The sequence below is a fragment of the Grammomys surdaster genome, unplaced genomic scaffold, assembly GCF_004785775.1.
Source record: "Grammomys surdaster isolate TR1022 unplaced genomic scaffold, NIH_TR_1.0 347, whole genome shotgun sequence".
In the NCBI taxonomy this organism is placed as follows: Eukaryota; Metazoa; Chordata; class Mammalia; order Rodentia; family Muridae; genus Grammomys; species Grammomys surdaster.
The window spans coordinates 693,449-699,247 of record NW_021604766.1 but is presented as its reverse complement, the minus strand read 5'-3'; the positions used below and the strand labels follow the sequence as shown (position 1 = coordinate 699,247).

The following is a 5,799-nucleotide window of genomic DNA, read 5'->3' as shown; positions in this document are numbered from 1 at the left end:
TTTCTAGTTGCATCCATTTGCCTAAGAATTTCATGAGTTCATTTTTTTAATAGCTGAGTAGTACTCCGTTGTGTAAGTGTACCACATTTTTTGGTATCCATTCCTCTGTTGAAGGACATCAGGGTTCTTTCCAGCTTCTGGCTATTATAAATAAGGCTGCTATGAACATAGTGAAGCATATGTCCTTGTTATATGTTGGAGCATCTTCTGGGTATATGCCCAGGAGTGGTATAGCTGGGTCCTCAGGTAATGCTATGTCCAATTTTCTGAGGAATTGCCAGATTAATTTCCAGAGTGGTTGTATCAGCTTGCAATCCCAACCAACAATGGAGGAGTGTTCCTCTTTCTCCACATCCTCAGAGCCATGGCTGACACCATCCTGGAGCACATGTGCCACCTGGACATTGACTCATGCCCATCATGCCCGCAACACTGGCATCATTTGTACCATTGACCCTGCTTTCCGATCTGTGGAGATGCTGAAGGAGATGACTAAGTCTAGAATGAATGTGGCTCGGCTTAATTTCTCTCATGGAACCAATGTGTACCATGAAGAGGCCATCAAGAATGTGCGTGCAGCCACAGAAAGCTTTGCATCGTATCCCATTCTCTACCGTCCTGTTGCAGTGGCTCTGGACACAACGGGACCTGAGATCTAAACTGGACTCATCAAGGGCAGTGGCACTGCAGAGGTAGAGCTGAAGAAAGGACCCCCTATGAAGATCACCCTGGACAATGCCTACATGGAGAAGTGTGACGAGAACATCCTGTAGCTGGACTATAAAAACATCTGCAAGGTGGTGGAGGTGGGCAGCAAGATCTACGTGGATGACAGACTCATTTCGCTGCATGTGAAGGAGAAAGATGCTGACTTCCTGGTGACAGAGGTGGAGAACAGTGGCTCCTTGGGCGACAAGAAGGGCGTGAACCTGCCCGGCGCTGCTGTGAACCTTGCCGCAGTATCAGAAAAGGACATCCAGGACCTGAAGTTTGGGGTGAAACATGATGTGGACATGGTATTTGCGTCTGTCATCCGCAAGGCAGCCGAAGTGCATGAAGTTAGGAAGGTCCTGGGAGAGAAGGGGAAGAACATCAAGATAATCAGCAAAATCGAGAAGCATGAAGGTGTCCGCAGGTTTGATGAGGTTTTGGAGGCCAGCGAAGGGATCATGGTGGCTCGTGGTGATCTGGACATTGAGATTCCTACAGAGAAGGTCTTCCTGGCTCGGAAAATGATGATCGGACAATGCAACCGAGCCAGGAAGCCTGTCATCTGTGCCACACAGATGCTGGAGAGCATGATCAAGAAACCATGCCCCACCCATGCGGAAGGCAGTGATGTGGCTAATGCAGTCCTAGATGGAGCAGACTGCATCATGTTGTCTGAAGAAACAGCCAAGGGGGACTACCCTCTGGAGGCTGTTCACTATGCAGCACCTGATTGCCCAAGAGGCAGAGACTACCATCTACCACTTGCAGTTATTCGAGGAACTCCGCCGCCTGGCGCCCATTACCAGCGTCCGGACAGTAACTGCTGCCATGGGCGCCGTGGAGGCCTCCTTCAAGTGCTGCAGTGGGGCCATTATAGTGCTCACCAAGTCTGGCAGAAGTGCTCACCAAGTGGCCAGGTACCGCCCTCCGGCTCCTATCATTGCTATGATGCACAATCTCTAGACTGCTCGCCAGGCCCATCTGTACCATGGTATCTTCCCTGTGCTATGTAAGGATGTTGTACTAAATGCCTGGGCTGAGGATGTTGACCTTGGTGTAAACTTGGCCATGGATGTTGGCAAGACCCGAGGCTTCTTCAAGAAGGAAGATGTGGTCATTGTGCTGACCGGGTGGCGACGTGGCTCTGGCTTCACCAACACCATGTGTGTAGTGCCTGTACCTTCATAGTCTCTGGAGCCTCTCTTCTAGCCCCTCTCCCTTCCCCTCCCCTATCCTACCCATCAGGCCAGCAACGCTTGTAGTGTTCACTCTGGACACCAGGGAAACTTAATTCCTCTGAAACGTGCAATAGAGCCCAACTATTTTTCATGGCCCTATTTGAGGGTGAAGGAGGAATGCAGGATTGGAAACCCTCTGACTTTTACCACAGAAGGGCAGTAGCATCTCTGTGTACTTTGCTCCTGTAGAAAGTTGTCCAGAGAATTCCCAGCCTTAGCCTGGAGTCAGAAGAGGACAAGAGTACGGGCTGAGGGCATAGGGCCCAGGGCCCCAGTGTAGATGACTTCCGGCCCTGGCCCTGACTTGCTTTCCCAACAGCTTTGGCCTCCCCACTCCTCCTCGTGCACTCCACTGCTGTCACTGCAGACACCCACTCTCCACCTTGTATTCTGCAGAATCTCCAGGCCTGTTGCTATAGTACCCACCTGAACGTCAATAAACAGCAGCTGAAAAAAAAAAAACCACCACAAATGGCCAGTGGATATTTTTCTAAAATGTGTAAGATCCCTATGCATCTGAGAAATGGAAATTAAAACTACTTTGATGTAGTGATGTAATATGATTTTAAAAATATCTTTTACATTCTATCAGACTACAACTTTCACTGGACTTCACAGTCAGAGCTGATAATACATCCTGAGGTCACATAATACTTAAGATTACTATGCTACTATATACTCAACTTGTTTGTTTAACTTGCCTATAAGAGAACCATGTAACAACCTTAGTTACCTAGGATTTCCTTGTAATCAACATTTACAAACTAAGATAATGCATAGTTACAATCTTAAATGTAATCTTCATGCCTCTGACCCAAAATTATGTGTGTTATATTTGCAATGAAAATCATTTGCTGAAAACAGAAAACACAGATTGAAAGCAATTTTATAAAATGAATATCCACCACAAATATTGAACACAATCTATAGATATTGTCTGATAAACAATACTGTTAGTTATCTGAGTCAGCTGGAGTCAGTAAATTAATTCTTTCTAAAACTATGTTAAAGATTTCTGCAAATTATCCCTCATTCCTTCCCTATGTGATATTTTCTGTGATTTTTCAATAAAAGAGAAAACAGAGACCTTTGTTAGAGGCGGACACAGTCAAAAGACACAGACAGAGGGACAGGGACTGGAGTATATTCACCAGGCACCCTTCAGTCAGACACAGATTAAGACTCTTACAAAAGACAGACAAGGATGAAAGCAGATATAGGAAGAGCAAAGTAGGGAAGCCAAATTTGGGCTCCCTCTTGGTTAAATGACACCAAGGAGAAGTGCTTTGAATTTCTTTCCTTAATGTGACACTGATGCATTATTGGTGACTCTGAGTTTATTATTAATACATTAAAACAGACACACTTTGAGATTCATCCCAGTCAGAGTAGCTGTCACCAAGAATATATACAGCCACTTGCAAAGGAAAAATTAGGGTTCTTTTTCCAATGGAGTTTCACTGAATATACAAAGAACACTCAAGGACAGGCACCATGCCCAGCAGTAGAGGGCCAACACAAAATGAACTCAATGGTAACTTTCAGAGGATGTGTGAGTGTGTGTGTGTGTGTGTGTGTGTGTGTGTGTGTGTGGTTGTTGTAGTCTCATAATGCTTTGGGGAGTCATTTTTTACCTTGCTTACATATCATATTTTCTCATTTTGTGTTTTTATGGTGTGCGTGCGCGCGTGCATGTGTGCGTGTGTGTGTGCATGTGTGTGGGGGGGGAGTGTTTTCTCATGCTTTTTCTTTATTTTTTTCGGTTTGGTTTGTTTTGAACCATTGCATTTTTTCCTCTCTTCTTGACTATTTTCCGCAGAGTGAGATAAAGAAGGTGTGTAGTTGGCTGGATGGAGAGGCGCAGGGGAGATCTGGGAGAAGATGAGGGAGAGGAAACCATGATCAGAATATACTGTATGAGACATACAGTACATACAGAATATACTGTATGTATTTTTGATTAAAAAATAAGAAAATAAACAATAAATGTTGGTGAGAATGTAGGAAAGGAGGAGCCTTCATTCACCATGGCAAGGATGTAAAGTAATACAGACAAAAGGCCATCAGTATGGAGGTTTCCCAAAAATGAAGATAGAATGACCATACGACTCAGGTATATCATTCCTGAGCATATACCCAACGAGCTATATATAATTACCACAGAAGCAGCAGAACACCTATACTTGTTTCTTCAGGATTCACAGTAGCAAGGAGATGGAACTAGCTGTCTCCTTAGAGGTCTGCAAGAGTCTGACATATACAGAGGCAGATGCACACAGCTAACCATTGAACTGATCATGGGGTTCCCAATGGAAGAGTTAGAGTGAAGCCTGAAGGAGTTGAAAGGGTTTGCGACCCCATGAGGAGAGCAACAATACCAACCAACCAAAGCTCCCAGGGTCTAAACCACCAGCCTGGGAGCACTAAGGGAGGAGCCCATGGCTCCAGCTGTATGTGCAAGGGAGGATAGTCCTGTCAGGTATAGGTGGGAGAGGAGATCCTTGGTCCCATGAAGGCTGGATGCCATGTGGGGGGGGGGGGATTTGGGGGGGGGGGGGGGGGGGGGGGGCACATACTCATAGAAGCGGGAGGAGAGGGGATGGGATAGGGGGTTCCTGGGTGGAAGGGGGGAAATGGGGTAAGAGGATAACATCTGAAGTGTAAATAAAATATCCAATAAAAAATTTAAGTAAAAAAAAGAAAAAGAAAATGTGGCATGCAGACATGATGGAATTCAGCCATGAAATGAAATTGTGGAAATAGTCAGGAAAAGGAATGGTTATGGAAAGTATTATGTCACCACTTAAGGTCAGAAAGACAAAATTATACGTACTTTTTCATATCCAGACCCCTGCTTATATGTGTGCATGAAAGCAGGAGTATGGGGTTTGAAATCAGAAAGGAAACCCAAGAGCCAGGAAAGACATGCAGAAGAAGACAGAAGCGCAAAAGGATGCATGTGGCATAGAAACATAAAAGAGACTGTGACAGGGGGCCTGAGGGGTGGGGAGAGGGAGAGGAGGAAAATAAACAAAAGCAACACTTGTTTGAAAATCTATAATGAAACCTGAGACTGTGTATGCTAGTTCAATTTTTTTAATACAAAAGAAAAATCATGTAATTTTCAGAAAAGGATGGGACATCTTCATTTTAAGCCCTATAGTATATATTTTCTCTAGTATGTGAAAGGAGAGAGGGGGTGAGCTGAAGGAGCATCATTAGACAGAGAAGCAGGTGCAGAAGGGGTGAGCATGGGTAGTGGAGATGGGGAACACTAGTCAGAGGGCCTGTGTGAGATGCTCATAATCTCCAACTCCTCCACACTGATCAAACAGAAAAGCTACAGACTGGAAGAACAGTCAGTCAGAAAGGAGCCAATGTGAGCATGGAGATGGAACTGAAATGATGAAACGGGAAGTCCAGGACACCTCGACTTTGGACTTCCAGACTCCAGAACTGTCTTAATCTATTGCTAAAGGCCAGGCAGATTATGGTGGTTTGTAATAGTAGTTTTAGGAAACTCTATAAAATAATTTCTTTGCAAAGTACCGGCTGTGTTTGGGTTTCTATAACCCCCCTGGACTCTGTCACCTGCCCCAGTGAGTATCCTTAAAAACAACGATGGCGTTTTATTTCAGTTGTTTCCACCTGTCCGAGTGGAATCGATCATTTCTGCTTCGTGTCATAGTCTATTCCACACGTGAAGAAACTCTCTTCTTATATGAAAATAAATCAAATCTAGTATTTGTAACAAGTCCAACTCTTAAAATGACACAGATTTAACTGTATGTATATATAGAGAGAGCATAATGTAGCTTAAGGATAAACATAATCACAATGACTTTTGTCT

General features: G+C 44.5%; 1 pseudogene; it reads left to right on the top strand.

Annotated features, from left to right (window-relative positions):
• The first annotated feature begins 364 nt into the window (after positions 1-364).
• On the top strand, positions 365-1,899 carry LOC114630861 (annotated as a pseudogene).
• The last annotated feature ends 3,900 nt before the right edge of the window (positions 1,900-5,799 follow it).